This window comes from Gadus macrocephalus, chromosome 6, assembly GCF_031168955.1.
Source record: "Gadus macrocephalus chromosome 6, ASM3116895v1".
Classification (NCBI taxonomy): Eukaryota; Metazoa; Chordata; class Actinopteri; order Gadiformes; family Gadidae; genus Gadus; species Gadus macrocephalus.
Window position 1 is genome coordinate 1620892 of NC_082387.1, and position 18855 is coordinate 1639746.

The 18855-nt window shown below is 40.2% G+C and overlaps 1 long non-coding RNA gene across 1 annotated transcript; it reads left to right on the forward strand.

Annotated features, from left to right (window-relative positions):
* Window positions 1-13533: 13533 nt before the first annotated feature.
* On the forward strand, window positions 13534-13722 carry LOC132459178 (uncharacterized). Its single transcript, XR_009526125.1, has 2 exons — window positions 13534-13610; window positions 13685-13722. It is a non-coding gene; the product is annotated as an uncharacterized LOC132459178 (long non-coding RNA).
* Window positions 13723-18855: the final 5133 nt, after the last annotated feature.

The window sequence follows — 18855 nt, forward strand, 5'->3', positions numbered from 1 at the left end:
TCACATGACCAGGACTGTCGATTAAGTCACATGACCAACTTTCATGTTCACTTATGTTCCCTTTATTTTTGACGGTTCTGATCCCGTTTACCGAATAATGTATTTTTTGTACAAGTAAAAAATAACAAACAAATGATGTGTTAAATTATTATGAATTATGCTTTACGTTTAAAGTAGTCATACTGCAACGCATGTCTCGTTGTTTATGTTTGCATAGCTACGAAAAAGCGATGATAAAAAGTAAAGGCCTAAATAGAGTGGCGAAGTCACGCCTCTTCCTGTAGGGCTCATGGGACCTATGAGATCGAAAAATATGAATGGGTGTCAATGGAGAGAAAATAATTATTTTCTGGTCCCAGTCTTTATATGCCCTGGATTACACATATGTTGTTTGTGGATTTAAATGATAATTTTTCACGAAAGAAAACTAAAAATGTTCGTGAAGAAGTTTGATAATTTTAGGTTTTATGTGAGGCCGCTTTGTGAACTACAGCTCTTCGCTGCTCTCGACGCATATGATATACGTCACCACACCCGCCCTTGGAACTCGGCACAGAGATGGCGATCTCTCTGCCCCACTTCACCGCTTTTTCCAAGGGGAGGATAAAAGCATCGAAAGAGGTAAAAACCATTATAAGTCGGGGCACGTGCAGAGTTTCAGTTATGCCGATGGGAAGATTGTCGGTCTTCTCCACGCCAGTCGCAGGGAGCGTGACGTCACATACGAGCCGTGTAGTCTTTCTCGTTGTGTTTTCTCTACAGCCTTTATCTGAACAATTGCACAATAAACGGTCGAAATCTTTGCATGAAAAATGATCCTTTAAATCCACAAACAACATATGTGTAATCCAGGGCATATAAAGACCGGGACCAGAAAATAATTGTTTTCTCTCCATTGACACCCATTCATATTTTTCGATCTCATAGGTCCCATGAGCCCTACCGGAAGGGGCGTGACTTCGCCACTCTATACTCCGGCGCCGAAGCGGCGCGTCAAAAAGTCTGCCCCCATTATTCCGGAAGTACTAGCCCACACCGGCGCCGACCATGGACATAATAAAGGATGGACCACGGACTGGAAATTGCCGCCCATTCATTCCCATGTCCCAAATCCTAGGACGCATCCTTCGAAGGCTGCATTCGAAGGCTGCATTCGAAGGATGCGTCGACGCCGATTGCGTCACAGATTCCCTCCCAAGATTCATTGCGCACTCAATGGAGATGGCGGAGAATGGCGATTTAAAGGGGTAGTTCGGAATTTTGGACATAGGGCCTGATTCCCAAGTGAGCATTGGTATTCTATATCACTGGAGACAGTTTTCAACACATTTCATACAGTCCTTCTAGTTGCAGAGTTCGCTCGTGCTAGGCTAGTGCAAGTCAACGGGCAATGCTAGCCTGCTATTAAAAACAGTCTTACCCACTCCACAGTACACCCGAGGTAAATCAATTATAACGACAGACTATAAATCTAAATGTCTGTTTATAGAATAATGTTAGAAATAAAACCAACCTTGCATTGCATTGCATTTTGAGGGAATTGCGGGGTCTCAGCAGCAGTGTTTATATTCCTGTACGTAGGCTACGGCAGCGGCGGACTGATACCTAGGTTACCTGCCGCTGTCATTGCTACAAACGCAGAGTACAGTGAACGAAGGAATTCTATAAGCGTATTCAATTAACAAGATATGCCCACGTTTGGAGGAGTTAGCAATGCATCTGCTTTTGAAGACGATTATGAGGAATTTGTTGTATCCAACGAACCGTACATGTACGAGCCGGTGTTTTGATGTCCAAGCCAGCAGCAACAAGCCACAGTTGAGTCCTTTCTGGATCTCGCAAGGGAAATTGGTGGAAACTTTGTGGTGCCCATCTGTACCGTTTATTTCTACAATTTCTAAAAGCACACTGAACCATCATGTTGCCTAGTCGTTCAATTGCGCTTCTGTCCCACGCTTCTCTGTTTACGTTCTTCTGTCGTGATTCGGTTACAAACCTAACCAGCGCATAGTAAAATTCCGCTTCTGCTGAGAGAGTAGTCCCTCGATGATTCATGCGATGCAAGGTTAGTTTTATTTCTAACATTATTCTATCAACACAGACATTTAAATCTATAGTCTGGCGTTATAATTGATTTACCTCGGGTGTACTGTGGAGTGGGTAAGACTGTTTTTAATAGCAGGCTAGCATTGCCCGTTGACTTGCGCTAGCCTAGCACGAGCAAACTCTGCAACTAGAAGGACTGTATGAAATGTGTTAAACTGTCTCCAGTGATATAGAATACCAATGCTCACTTGGGAATCAGGCCCTATGTCCAAAATTCCGAACTACCCCTTTAAGTTCTGCATTTAAATGTAAGTATTTGGTTTCTAGTCACTCGAGTATTTAACGATATAAATGTTAAAAAAAACAATGGCCCTTAAAACTTTTTTCATTAAAGTAATAGGCAATATAAGTAAGGTAACGTTACAGTTAGTGACGCTGTAACGTTAACTAAGAACACCCGTTAACCCCTATAGTTTCAAATTTATGAGGTCAAAATGGTTATATTTACCGAAATTGTGGCGATTATATAGATAATTTGCTATTCTGTAACGTTGGATAAATGGACCAACGCGAACACAGGTTGTGGACCCTGGTTTTCAGACCGTAACGTTACAGACGTTGGGATTGATTACTCAGTTAACTTGGTTATTTTGCTATTTAAGCTGCTTTTGTTTGGTAGTGTAAAGCAAAACTAATTCTAACATTTGGTTTTGGTTTAGGGAGCCACCAGCATACTGCTCGATTTATTCTATTGAGGGGAGAACGATGAGCTGTTCACCGGGGTGAAATACTCAGCAAGTGTGGCTTGGGGGTAAAGAAACAATCGTTTATTTATATCGTAAGTTAGTTTATAAAAATTATTATAGGCCTTTTATATATCTACATTTGACGATCTTGTAAAGGTTAGTTAAATTAGCCCTCGTTAAACAGCAGGACAGATACAAGATCCCCAGAAATCGTTTACTACGATGTCCTATTTTGGGTTATTAAAGAAAGAAAGACCAAAAAAAGTCACAGCTCGCATCAGTACTAGACAGCACTACACAGCAAATTTTAAATCGACATTTTTACACTGAAAGAGTTAAATCCAACACTTTCAGGGTGTATATTGAGGACGCTTATCCAGTAGCTCCGTGCGTGTTGCGTTGTTTTTAGTAATTGAAGTGTGTTTTTGTAAACTTTTAACTCTTTTATAAACTATTTATATGTGTAGATCTATATATATATATATTATATGGATAGGGAGAAACTGCTTTCACTCCAAACAATGGGACGTAACGGCTTTTTCCGTCGGTAGTGTCACCGCCGTTTGTCTGGCGCTGGAACAGCAGATGATACGAAGGATGGACGGAGAGTCAGTCAACCTATTGGAACCCAATACGGGGATGGCAATTTATACCCTTTATGGGGATCCGCAATTTAAAGGCACCCAGTGCAACTTTATGTAAACATTCAATGAAAAATAAACATTCAATTTCTAGTCTTTTTTACACGTAGTAAGTTTCAATAACTCCATACCATTACATATCGACATTCAAGGAGCAAAGATGAGACGTCGTTGTGTGGTGAGAACTGATAGAAAATCGTAAACAACAACAATCGCCGTTGGGGAGAAGCCATTTTTCCATTGACTGGAAGCCTGCTTTATTTATTGTAGGTTACAAAAAATAAAGAAAATGGCGGCATTGTTGTTGTTATCGATTTTGTATCAGTTCTCACCACACAACGACGTCTCATCTTTGCTGCTTAAATGTCGGTATGTAATGGTATGGAGTTATTGAAACTTACTACGTGTAAAAAAGACTAGAAATTGAATGTTTATTTTTAAGCCTCGAAAGTTGCACTGGGTGCCTTTAAATACAAGGATAGATCGTAATAATATAATCAGCACAAATCTATATCTATATATATATATAGTGATATATATCAAATTGTGTGAGTGTTTAAATATGGTCGCTAGTGTTTACATGTGGTCGATAGTGTTTAAATATGGTCGATAGGGTTTAAATGTGGTCGCTAGTGTTTAAATGTGGTCGATAGTGTTTAAATGTGGGCGATAGGGTTTAAATGTGGTCGATAGTGTTTAAATGTGGGCGATAGGGTTTAAATGTGGTCGATAGTGTTTAAATGTGGGCGATAGGGTTTAAATGTGGTCGATAGTGTTTGAATGTGGTCGATAGCGTGTAAATATGGTTGATAGTGTTTAAATATGGTCGATAGTGTTTGAATGTGGTCGATAGTGTTTAAATGTGGTCGATAGTGTTTAAATGTGGTCGATAGTGTTTAAATATGGTCTATAGTGTTTAAATGTGGGCGAGAGTGTTTAAATGTGGTCGATAGTGTTTGAATGTGGTCGATAGTGTTTAAATATGGTTGATAGGGTTTAAATGTGGTCGATAGGGTTTAAATGTGGTCGATAGGGTTTGAATGTGGTCGATAGTGTTTAAATATGGTCGATAGTGTTTAAATGTGGTCGATAGTGTTTAAATATGGTCGATAGTTTAAATGTGGTCGATAGTGTTTGAATATGGTCGATAGGGTTTAAATGTGGTCGATAGGGTTTAAATGTGGTCGAGAGGGGTTTACATGTTTAAATGTGGTTGATAGGGTTTACACGTTTAAATGTGGTCGATAGTGTTTAAATATGGTCGCTAGTGTTTACATGTGGTCGATAGTGTTTAAATGTGGTCGATAGTGTGTAAATGTGGGCAAGAGTGTTTAAATGTGGTCGATAGTGTTTAAATGTGGTCGATAGTGTTTAAATGTGGTCGATAGGGTTTACATGTTTAAATGTGGTCGATAGTGTTTAATTGTGGTCGATAGTGTTTAATTGTGGTCGATAGGGTTTACATGTTTAAATGTGGTCGATAGTGTTTATATATGGTCGATAGGGTTTACATGTGGTCGAAAGGGTTTACATGTGGTCCATAGTGTTTAAATGTGGGTGATAGTGTTTAAATGTGGGCGATAGTGTTTACATGTGGTCGATAGGGTTTACATGTGGTCCATAGTGTTTAAATATGGTCGATAGTGTTTAAATGTGGTCGATAGTGTTTACATGTGGTCGATATTGTTTAAATGTGATCGACAGTGTTTAAATATGGTCGATAGTGTTTAAATATGTTCTTTTCCCTCACTCTCCACCTCATCCCTAACTCTCCACCTCAAGCTGGTGTGTAGTGAGCGTTCTGGCGCCGATTGGCTGCCGTGCATCACCCAAGTGGGTGCTACATATTGGTGGTGGTTAGTGAGGTCCCCCCTTCACTTTAGGCATCTTTGAGTGTTATTAATTATTATTATTATTCATGTTTAACCTCTGTTTTCCTTTTATTCCTAGTCTGTTTTACATTGTTTTGAATGATGACTATATGCTCTGTAAGGTGGGTGTCTTGAAAGGCGCCTCTAAATTAAATGTATTATTATTATTATTATTATTATATGGGGACCACCACAAAAGTGTTAATTTGACACTTTCATTAGTGTAATAAACTACAACACTAACAAAGTGATAAAATGTCACACTTTAAGAGTTCCTCAGGAACACCAAGCCGGAATCATTTCCTCCAGCTTGTTATTTCTTTCCCTAAATGTAACTCTGTTTATTGTTATCTTTCCTTTATTATCAACTCCAAAAGTGTTGTTTTTAAACACCAGTTTATTGTTACCTTTCCTTTATTATCAACTCCAAAAGTGTTATTTTTAAACACCAGTTTATTGTTATTTCCTTTGATATCAACTCCAAAAGTGTTATTTTTTTCGTATATATATATATTTTTATTTTACATAATGAACAACAAAGATAACAAACAGGAACAGCAACAAAAACAACAACAACAACAACAGCAAGAAAAACAAAAACAAAACAAAGACAAAAAACAAAACATGAATGAAAGTTCATGAATACATGAGTCACCCCAACCACACACACACACACACACACACACACACACACACACACACACACACACACACACACACACACACACACACACACACACACACACACACACACACACACACACATTTTTTCCCCTCTTTCTTTGGAGTAATATGACAGGTACCACCAAAGAACCAATAACAACAATAATAGTGAATAACTAAATAAAAATTCAATAAACAAGAGTGAACAAAATGGCTCATCATTGTCAGTGTTGTATCAGGATATATCCTCATCAATTTGATTTTCTTTCAAGAGTGACATGATTTGACTCAGAGAATCTGTGTGGTCACTGCCCAAATCTTGCAAGACAGAAGCTGCTTGTTCCATAGAAACATGTTCCAGAAAGTCCTTCTGCCAGTTAACTATATCAAACTAAAATATATATCTAAAAAATGTCTTAAATTTCATGTTCCTAAATTACCCAAGTCTTAATTTTTTTAAGATGGTCTTAAATTTCCTACTAGGATATGTTTTCGTAGTCAACCGGACTGTAACACAAGGGGAAAATAGGGGGCGTTTTGCGTATCGGGGTTTTGCGTAACGTCAGAGAACGTCTCATTTATTGGAGTATGCGCGAACAATACTTTGGGTTTTCGCGCCGGCAATCTCAACAAACATAATCAGTCGAGAGGAGACGCCACATCATGGGGAAGCAGTGCTCTCAAGTCTCACGCATTCGGCGTGAGACACGCAATTCGACCCATGCACACACTCACACGACACACACACAGAGAAATTACCAGGATAGCGCCCACCAACTTGCGCCACTATTTAACAGTGGAACAGGTAGGAATCAAATGGGTTCCCCTTACGAAGGGTGACCAGACGTCCTCTTTTGCCCAGACATGCCCTCTTTTTGAGACACAAATAAATGTGTCCGGGCGGAATTTCAAAATCGTCCGGGATTTTATTAAAGCCTCATACATGTTTACATTGAATTTGCGTTGCGTTCCTCTGGGTCGGTCACAAACTACTTAAGCTACGCCCTCCCCACCTCAGTTCTGTTCGCTTTGCATTGCTGGAAGTGAGTAGGGGGAGTGGTTAAGTAGAGCCTTCAGATTGGACGGTTTGACTTTAGAGTTACCGTCATGTTTTGTATATATTTTTTTGTTGCCATTATTGTTTTATGGGGACAAACATTAAAAATGTCTCCTACAGGGGATTGATAAAGTTCTATCTATTGAACAGAAAGAAACACTTGGTCATACTTTACACACTTTACCACAGCATTGGCCTACTGAATGCCACAGATATATTTTAAGCATTGGACTGAATGCCACATAAATATATAATTATGTTTTTGCACGTTTGCAACGTTTAAAAGTTCAGGGAAAAGTATAGCCTCTACTGGTGTTGCTTAGGCCAATATCCTTTTGAGGCAGTGTTGTTTCCGAATATTAGTGTTAAGGGCCAATAATGCTTACTATCATACATTAGTCACCATGTCTGTGGACGGGTTAGGGTTAGGGTTTGGGTTCGGGCTGGCTCCATACATTACGAAGGAGTTAGTAAAAGAGGTCAACGAGGCAAGTGGTGGATTCATTGAAATGGTTGAGGAAATTTGAATGCTGAGAAACTACAGCAATTTGATAAGAGTTTGTTTGTTTATATTTTATATTGTGTGTTGAAAGTTTGATATTTAAACCAAAAATACAGCTACACTTTCACACCATCACTTTGTGTATTGTTTTTTTAATCTTTTATTATTTCTGGGTACATGGTCTTAAGAGACATCAGGCCTCTAGACTTTGAGTTAGGCCCTCAGTTTGGCTCTTTGATTGGTGAGTGCACACTTATCCTTTGGCACATTCATTAATGTATTGACATGAATGTTTCATATGTTCCAAAAAAACATGAATAACATATGCACGACCGCGTTTTACGACTGCTTAATGGGTGCGATGTAGGTCTTAATTTTCATTGAAGTGGTCTTAAAAAAGTCTAAAAAAAGTCTTAAATTTGGGTTGATCAAACCTGGGGAAACCCTGATCAAAACAATTTGGTTTCTTCACTTTCCAGTTCATAAGGATTAACCGTTTAGCTGAAAGGAAGGCTAGGTCTAATAAATATTGAATTTTTTTTGTGGTTGCTCCCTCTATTTGTTTTCCTAGAAGACCCACTGCTGGTTCTAAAGGAAAGTTGATTTTAAATAATTTACATAGATAATCTCTGATTTTTAACCAAAATGTCTGTGTTTCTGGGCAGTGCCACAGTAAGTGGATAAGAGTTCCATTCATTCCACACCCATGCCAACATTTATCTGTAACACCATTATTAATTTTCTTAAGTTTATGTGGAGTGATATAGGATCTGAACAGAATCTTAATTTGTATGATTTTATACCTGACACATTTTGAAAGATTATTTGAGCGGCTCAAGATAGTTTCCCATTGTTCTGATGTTAAATTTATGCCCAAATCTTTCTCCCATTGTGCTTTTATAACTTTAGAAGAGATGCAAGAAGAAGTACAACATAACAGTTTATAGATTTTAGATACCTTTCCACTGCCAGAGACTGCATCCCTGAACTTAATATCAAAATAATCATTATCTGCTAACATGATATTTGCAAAGCTTTGCATGATGGACTTAATTTGAAGGTACTGGAATGTATCCGAGTTATTCAAACCAAATTTCTTCTTGAGTTCATTGAAGGAAAGCATTTCTCCGTTGCTTCCCAGGATATGACCTAGGTTGGTGATGTTTTTTTCGTGCCATGATTCATTACTAATAGGTTTCCCACCGGCCTTTAGTGCTAGGTTGTTCCATATGGGGCATGAAGGTAAAACTAAACCATTCATTTTGAGTTGTTTGTGTATTTCATTGACAATTCTACACGAGAATGAAATTATGGGATTTTTTATGATTTTATTACATTTGGTGCGATACCAGAGTGAGGCTAAGGAGACATTCTTATAATTCACCTCGACAAGTTTCTGCTCCAGCCATCTCCAGCTACCCATAGCTGCCTGCTCCTTCTCATACGCCCAGGATAGGGGATAAATACCATATACGCCAAATAATAAGTATGAATGTCTGGTATCCCTAGTCCACCCTTTTTCCTGTGGATAGATAATTTTTTCAGACTTATTCTAGGTTTTTTACCTTTCCATAAAAATAAAGAAAATAGTGTGTTAATTTCTCTGAACCATCTCTGGGGGACTTCTAATGGGATGGCGGTAAACAGAGAAGCTAATCGTGGGAGCACATTCATTTTGAGCACTTCTAATAATAAATAATAATAATACATTTAATTTAGAGGCGCCTTTCAAGACACCCAAGGTCACCTTACAGAGCATATAGTCATCATTCAAAACTATGTAAAACAGACTAGGAATAAAAGGAAAACAGAGGTTAAACATGAATAATAATAATAATTAATAACACTCAAAGACGCCTAAAGTCAAGGGGGGACCTCACTAACCACCACCAATATGTAGCACCCACTTGGGTGATGCACAGCAGACAATCGGCGCCAGAACGCTCACTACACACCAGCTTGAGGTGGAGAGTTAGGGATGAGGTGGAGAGTGAGGGAAAAGAACATATTTAAACACTGTCGATCACATTTAAACAATATCGACCACATGTAAACACCATCGACCACATTTAAACACCATCGACCATATTTAAACACTATGGACCACATGTAAACCCTATCGACCACATGTAAACACTATCGCCCACATTTAAACACTATCACCCACATTTAAACACTATGGACCACACGTAAACCCTATCGACCACATTTAAACACTATCGCCCACATTTAAACACTATCGCCCACATTTAAACACTATGGACCACATGTAAACCCTATCGACCACATGTAAACCCTATCGACCATATATAAACACTATCGACCACATTTAAACATGTAAACCCTATCGACCACAATTAAACACTATCGACCACAATTAAACACTATCGACCACATTTAAACATGTAAACCCTATCGACCACATTTAAACACTATCGACCACATTTAAACACTATCGACCACATTTAAACACTCTCGCCCACATTTACACACTATCGACCACATTTAAACACTATCGACCACATGTAAACACAAGCGACCATATTTAAACACTATCGACCACATTTAAACATGTAAACCCTATCAACCACATTTAAACATGTAAACCCCTCTCGACCACATTTAAACCCTATCGACCACATTTAAACCCTATCGACCATATTCAAACACTATCGACCACATTTAAACTATCGACCATATTTAAACACTATCGACTGCCCTCTGCCTTCTGCCCTCCCCCATAGTGATAAAGGTAGGTTTGTCCATCTGTTCAAATCGTCCCTCACAGTTTTCAATAATTTGGGGCCATTTAACTCAAAAATGTTATCAATCGGGGATGTAATATTAACACCAAGATATCGCATACCATCGGTTTTCCAAACAATAGGTGTTGAACTCAAATGACCTGAGTGTGTGAGACGATTCAGGGCGATGGCCTCGCTCTTTAACCAGTTGATCTTGTAACCACTAAACACACCAAAATCACTGATTAGTTTAAGCAGATGGGGCACAGAAAGAGCAGGTCTAGACAATGTCAATAAAATGTCATCTGCGTAGAGATTAGCTTTAAAGTCATAATTAAAAAGTTTGACTTCAGCATATTTACCTTGGGGATGATCGGTGTCCCCTTCATGGGCTCCCACCACTCCGGTGAGAGCTGTGTCACCGATCAAAGCGGCCACTCTCAAATCGAAGGGGGAGAGTTCCCCCACTCCCGTCCCCCCACCTGTTGCGGTCACGCTTCGGCGGTGGGCAGAAACCCTCCGCTTCACCTCCACCTTGAGGTCTGACCACTTTTTTTTAATTTCAGAGTGTGTGCGCTGCTGAGACCCCACTGCATTGACGGCCTCGCAAACACACTCCCACTCACTTCTCTTTTGTTTTGCATTTATCCCTGTTGACAGGGTTCCAATAGCATATGCTTGCGCATTTCTACCTCGTGGAGCAAAATCTCGAGCTCAGACTCCGTGAAGTTTCGTTTTTTGCCTCTGTTCATGGTGCCAGGTGATCGGATTAAGAGGTGAATCTCAGGTCCAGAGGCCTATTTAAATGAAATTGCATATTTAAATGAGGGCGTGGACAGGGAGGAGTTTGGCAACTCGGCATGTGCGCTCAATTCCACGTTGATCGAGATGTACAAAAGAAACGTGCTTGGATCCATGCGTTCGCACACTTTGATACATCTGAATTTATTTGTGCGTAAGACAGTTTCTGGGTTTTGGCGTACGCCAAGTTTCAGTATGAAATCCACGCAAGTCTTAGTACATGAGGCCCCAGGGGTCTCATTTATAAAACTGTGTGTGAGATCGTTACTAAAAATGTGCGTACACCCAGAAGCCAAGTTTTGCGTGCGCCAAGAAATATTCCGATTTATGAAAACCCTGCGTACGCACACCGTACGCAATCTTTGCTTTATAAATCACAGAGTGCCTACAAGTGTGCGCAGCTGAATCAGTTTCACGTTCCGCCCTGTACACGCCCCTTTTTAACCATAAATGGTCAATGCAAATGACCTCATGAATTCGATCTGCATATAAAACAGACTCAGATGCAAGTATTATGTCTTGTCGGAAACAATGGCAGAAGTACTGAGAAAAGCAAAAAAGCGAAATTTCACGGAGGTTGAAGTGGAGACACTTGTGGGTGAGATGAAGGCCCGAAAGGTAGTTTTGTTCGGCGGTCACGGGATTGGGATCGCCAACAACAAAAAGCAGAGTGAGTGGCAACATGTTGCTGCAGCAGTGAACTCTGTCAGTAGCACGGAGCGCACAGTCCCAGAATAAAAAAGACATAGAGTTACATATTTTTATGTAGCCTACCAATAAATCGTTCTGGTCCCTAAATCCTGTCATTTGCATGGTCCGCCAGAAGTGCCATATGGTGCAGCATTACCACGGCGCTCACCTCTGTATTTATAGGGTTACGGTAATAAGACTGACCGAGAACACCTTGGATAATCAGTTTGTAATCACCCACGTAAAATGTTCTTGAACATAACCCCTTTTTAATGCCTGATTTGTCATGAAAAGCATCAAGAGTAACGGACAACGATTGTGATGAGGAGTGTGGCTTGCTTTTCCACACTTTTTAATTGACTTGATTGACATTTGATGATGTGTTTACAGTGTCACATAAAAATATTATGTTGTTGACACATGTTGGACAGATGCTTTATTCCATGCAGTCGCGCCGTCAGTGGACAGTATGGAGTGACGGGATTAAATATAGAGATTTTTATTTGATTTCTATTCTAAGGAGATGTTTCTGGAGTTATAACTGAGAAATAACGCAGTTGACTTAAATTATTCTGATTAGGATTTAACGCATGATACGGGTTGAAATTAAATTTATGAATGGCGATGATAAAACATAATCGTTCTTCTCACTCTACAATTCTTCGGTCTGACTTCAGTTCACCACCACACCATCTGTGTCGCCAATTCTCCTTTTCCTCCAAACCATGCGTACGCATGGGTCAGAGTTTGCTTAGGGCTGCGCACATTTTCCCGTCAAGTTGGTTTTTTATAGATCACAACCTTGGCGTGGAAAGTCACGTACGCAACTTTCAGCCCTGTTTTGTGCGTACGCAACGGTTATAAATGAGACCCCTGGGGCCTCATGTACTAAGACTTGCGTGGATTTCATACTGAAACTTGGCGTACGCCAAAACCCAGAAACTGTCTTACGCACAAATAAATTCAGATGTATCAAAGTGTGCGAACGCATGGATCCAAGCACGTTTCTTTTGTACATCTCGATCAACGTGGAATTGAGCGCACATGCCGAGGTGCCAAACTCCTCCCTGTCCACGCCCTCATTTAAATATGCAATTTCATTTAAATAGGCCTCTGGACCTGAGATTCACCTCTTAATCCGATCACCTGGCACCATGAACAGAGGCAAAAAACGAAACTTCACGGAGTCTGAGCTCGAGATTTTGCTCCACGAGGTAGAAATGCGCAAGCATATGCTATTGGAACCCTGTCAACAGGGATAAATGCAAAACAAAAGAGAAGTGAGTGGGAGTGTGTTTGCGAGGCCGTCAATGCAGTGGGGTCTCAGCAGCGCACACACTCTGAAATTAAAAAAAAGTGGTCAGACCTCAAGGTGGAGGTGAAGCGGAGGGTTTCTGCCCACCGCCGAAGCGTGACCGCAACAGGTGGGGGGACGGGAGTGGGGGAACTCTCCCCCTTCGATTTGAGAGTGGCCGCTTTGATCGGTGACACAGCTCTCACCGGAGTGGTGGGAGCCCATGAAGGGGACACCGATCATCCCCAAGGTAAATATGCTGAAGTCATAAATGCTGTAATTATACTGGTCATACAATTGGCTGCTTGCAATACACATAAGTCGTGCGTAAAGATGCCAGGATATTAAAGACTTTGACTCGTGTTTATCAACTTTAATTTTTTATTTTTGAATAGACAAGCAAGGAGAGGGCACGGATTGCTCCGTCGGCCCCGGCGTCTCCAGCGCCCTTCGGATTTGACCATTTGCGATGTCCTCTAACGCTAACGCAGCCATTTTTAAAAAAAAATCTTCATCCATTGCGCATGCTTTTATAGCCACCCATATAATTGCAAGGTCTGTTAATTGTTCATTAGTGTGTCTCTGATGTGCAAATCACTCTGAGTCATTGTTTTCACCTTTTTTCCCAGTTTCCCAGCGTCACCTCTAAGTGTCGCCAAAGGAACAATAGCTGTAGAAACGTGCGTACGACAGCTCTGGAGCTGGCGTGGGGACCGCACATTTTTACGGTCATTTCACGTTTTGTACATCTGAACGTGAGCGTGGAAAAGGACGTACGCCACGTTTTTGTGCGTACGCAACCTTAGTACATGAGGCCCCTGCTCTTCTTCATCTAATTCACTTAAAGGGGCCCTATTATGCCCTTTTTTACTGTTCATTATTTAATTTGTTTGACCTCATAGAATTGATTTACAAAAATAAAGGGTTGTCATTATTTTTTCTCATACTTTATGAGTATTACAACCCCTATGTGAAACACCCTGTTGCTTAGAAGTTTGAGGCATTTAGAATCTTGGTGCTGACAGGGTGCTGACGTCTCTTCAGGCACTCTGTCACTCTGTCTATGGCTTCAGTGCTACCTTACCAATTTGAGCCTGAGTTGGACCCCGAAAGCGTTAATGGAGCAGACGACGCTAATGACGAGCGCGATTTTAGTCGTAGAATGGACCAGGACATTTCACAGTGGTAAGTTTTTGTTTATGCTATTATACACACACGCGATTTATCATGTATTTAGTGTAGCTTTTCAGACTTAGCTTGCGGCTAGTAGACCACTCGTACTCTTCAAGGGTCCGTAACAAGCTTTCTATGTCCCGACATGGCATATTGTTGACTACTTTTGTCCATCAAAATACACCGTTATAACTTATAACATCTCTACTACCTAGGTGCAACTGTGGGAATTGTGCCACTATGCCCAACGAAGTGAAGAACGTCTGCTGTAGAGTAATCCCAAAGGTAAAACTAATGAGCTTTAGGCTAAGCTACAGTTTGTTGAGAACAATGTCATGTAATCTATCATCTTCGGAGGATGTGTGTATATATATATATACATTAGAGCTGTCAGTTAAACGCGTTATTAACGGCGTTAACGCAAACCAATTGTAACGGCGTTAAAAAAATTATCGCGCGATTAACGTAATTATTTTATTTAAAAAAAAAAAAAAAAGTTTTTTTTTTTTTTTCTTTGGCTCAAAACAAAGAAGCAGTAGCCTGACTGCTCTGTTCAAATGAAATTTGTTCAAAGCAGTCGTTTAATTGCACTATAGGCTCTTTTTTTGTATCGTCCTGTTTTGATCGGTATATGCCAATGTTGTTATCAATAAAAAATCATTTGCACAAGACAAGCCGATGCACTTCACCATGTTGATAAGAGAATTAAAATGAGAAGAATTATGGGACAAAAAAATCAAGGGATATTTAACTATGACATTAATGCGATTAATCACGATTAAATATTTTAATCGCTTGACAGCTCTAATATATATATATGTATATGTATGTGTATGTGTATATATTTACACACATATATATATATGTGTATATGTATATGTATATACATATTATATATATATAATATATATATCCTCAGAAGATGAGTAGCCTACCACTATCATCACAAAACCTTATAATTAACTTCTAGTAAACTATATTGCATGTTTAGATCATCTCTACCATATAGCAACAGTTATCAGTCCACTTGTAATGGAAAACGAGTAATCTCATCATTCTCACCTGTTTGCTGTAGTTCCAGCCAACTGTACCATGTTTGTTATGTGAATTCATTAGTGATAACATTTTTTGTAAATAACAATCCTACTCGAATAGATGTTGCTTCAGCAATACCAGTTACGAGAAATCTCACCTGTTCACTGTTGTCTCAGCCATGCGTTTACAATAGCAATCATTGTTATGTAGAACTAATCAGTGATTTAAAAACAATGTTCAATAAAAGTATGACTGGATTGTTCCTATGTCCTATGCAGTCATGTTTTACTCAGTGATGTCAAGGTCACTTTACACAGTAGTTATTTTGTCTTATTGTATTTATTAGGTACTAAGATGAATGAGCCAAGTGCCAGAATCAATAACCTGCATGACACAACCTGCATGACACAACATGCACACAAACACATACAGTCTACAAAATATCTACAATATCTACAAGTATGATTATGGACCTGTGAGGCACACAACAGATGAAGAGTAAGTCATTTTGGCTGTAAGCTCCCACTAAACAAAACCAAAGCAATATTATACTATTAATATTATTATGTGATTTGAATCAATTTACCATTAAAAGAAAAACAAACTATAAGGCCGCAAGCTACGGGGCCTTACCGTACACCCTCACCTCCTAACGAAGCCAACTATTTTTTTATGTTGAGCATGGTCAGACCATTCAAAAAGAGTTGGTTTCGTTTGGAGGTGGGGGCTGCACAGTAAGGCCCAGTATAGGCCTTACTTATAAGAGGTTATTGTTGAAAACAGTTTAACAGAAAGTTCCGCTCCTTGTCCCTTAGGCGTTTCAGGCATCTTGCCTATCGCAGCTTTGTAAGCTGGTGTTGGGGATATTTAGGACATAGTTGTCGGGTCGTCATCCCGTCATGTGTGGTGCAGCGGATATGGCAGCAGTTCCCATCTGGTGACTTCGTAGGCTTCAGACCACCTCTTGATTGAAGCGGGAGACGTGACGGGCAACCAGCTCAGCCTTGGGAGTGTGTGTATATTCCGCTGAAAGGTCTGGAGGGATGGGGATAGTCTTCATTTCCTCTTCAAATGATGTTGGGTCCTCAAAAACCTCCATGAGCAGCCTAATTCAGATTCAGATTCAGAAAACTTTATTGTCTGTCGTAACAGAAAATCATCTTTGACGTGGCTCGACATACAAACATGAAAATGAACTGATAGGCATTCATACAACAACATTGATCTCTGAGAGCACATACAGTGTGTATAGATCTTAAAACAAGTATAAATATTAAAAACTGTAAAAAATAACTAAATAAAAGCTGTGGATATGTGTAAAGTGTAAAGTGACGTCAGAGTTCCTTTGTCCATAGTTCATTGTTTATTTAAGCTGTTTATGGCAATGGGTATGAATGAGTTTTTGTGTATGTTTTTCTTAGATAGGGGTACTCTATACCGGCGGCCTGATGGCAGAAGTTGGAAGGACTTGTGCAGGGGGTGGGTGGGATCCTGTGTGATGAGGTGGGCTTTCCTTTTAACTGCCTGGCTGTGGAGTACTGATAATTGAATTTGAGTTTTGCCAGTTATTTTGCTTCCTTGATTGACGATCCGGGAAAGCTTTGATTTGTTTTTGACAGAGGTGAGGGTGAACCAGGATGTGATGTTGAACGTGAGTACAGATTCTATGAGTGATTTATAGACAGCTGTTAAAATGTCCTGTTTGATAATGAGGTCATGTACATAGTCTGAAGATATAGCATTAACATACTAATGAATGTAGCCATAACAATCTGTAAACTGATGTGTGTGTGTGTTTAAAGATTATATTTTACAAACTTACTGAATGTTGGATCTGTTTTCTCGGCTTTCACAACACCTTCCCCACTCTTCGCCTGCCCTGCAGAAGTCGTAGCTTGCTCCTGTGATGCATTTTCATTGTGGTGCATTGATGCTAGATACAACTTATGGTAAAAAAAAAAGCACCGCCATTAAACAACACAGAGTGTGCCTGACAATCATTCCAAACAATGGCTTTCACAATCACGAGATGGTGTAAATTATTACCTGCACAACATTCCCATGAAGGGAAAAAATACATTCTTTGGAGCAAAACGCAGTATCAGACTGTGGAATGACTTGAGGAGTCACTCTCCTCCTCTTCCTCCAACTCAAGCCGTGGTCTCTTGCTATGTTACCTATGGCGACAAATTCGTGCCATAATTCACTAATGTGATAAAAGATGCATTCGGGCGTATTATATTATTCCACACGCGTAGATATTAACTGCGAGCGCGCAAATGATCTCTGCGCGCGCAAAACAGCCTCTCGCGCGTGCAAATTACCTTAGCGCGCACAAAAAAGCCTCTCACGCGCGCAAATTACCTCAGCGCGCGCAAAACCACTCGCGAAAGATGTTTTTACGCTCTTGCTCGAATTTAATTTTGGCACTATGGGGGAGGGAACCAAGGCAGGGCGAGCTTTCCTATGATTGGCCGTTTCTGAAGCGCGATATTTGATTGTGACCATTTAACCCACCTTATAGTAACACCTCACATAAGGCTAAGGCTAGCTCTCATTTTACAGACAGTTTAGAATTGTAGTTTGAGATCCCGCTGTGTAAATTGCAATAAGTTAAGAACACAACTTCGCACGTTGAGCACACAGCCGTGTGACTCGTTTATTTTGTAAAAAAGAAAACCGGAAAACAAAGCGTGCTGAAGGTAAACAAATCCAGCATGGTCTGTGACGTCATGAGACGCACGTAATCCTTAGGGACCGCGATCCCTGAACCACCAAGAACGTAAATGACATGCAGTAAACAACGACACAATTGAAAGAACAACACATAACGAAATACTGTAGGTGAATTATGTTACGGTCACTACAAGGCTATAATTATATTATTTAGCGTGTAATGAGACAATCTATAGCCAAATTGTCGAAGATGCCCGAGAATCTTCGGGGATATCAGCATGGGAAATCGGCGAATCAGACCCATGAAGGGGGGGGGGGGGGGGGCACGTTAGTTGAAGGGGGGGGGGGGGGGGGGGGACACACGTTTGTTGAGGGGGGGGAGACACGTTTGTAGGGGGGGGGGGGCACGCTCGACAACGAGAGTTGGTTTTTATTGAACGCTCGACAACGAGAGTTGTTTTTTATTGAATGAGACTTCAACACGGAACAGCTGCACGAAACGATGGTCACGTCACTCTCGGTGACGGTGTCGACAATAATGAACACACGAACAATGTTAATAGAACAACACACAACCACATAACATCCCGAACCCATCAACCCCACTTAATCCTAACAACAAAACAAGTTAACAAAAGCCCCATTTGTCAACTGAGAACCCCAATTCCCAGAATCCCCCGCGGCTCCGGAACACGGCGTAGCTTATATTAATCTTTATTATCTGAATGGGAAATGCAATATTTTAGGACAGATACACCATTAAACGCGTTTCTAATGACATTTCTAGCGAGAAATGTACATTTTCCTTACATAATCTTCAGTCAGTGAATGTGTATGATCTTTATTAATCTTTATTATCTGAATGGGAAATGCAATATTTTAGGACAGATACACCATTAAACGCGTTTCTAATGAC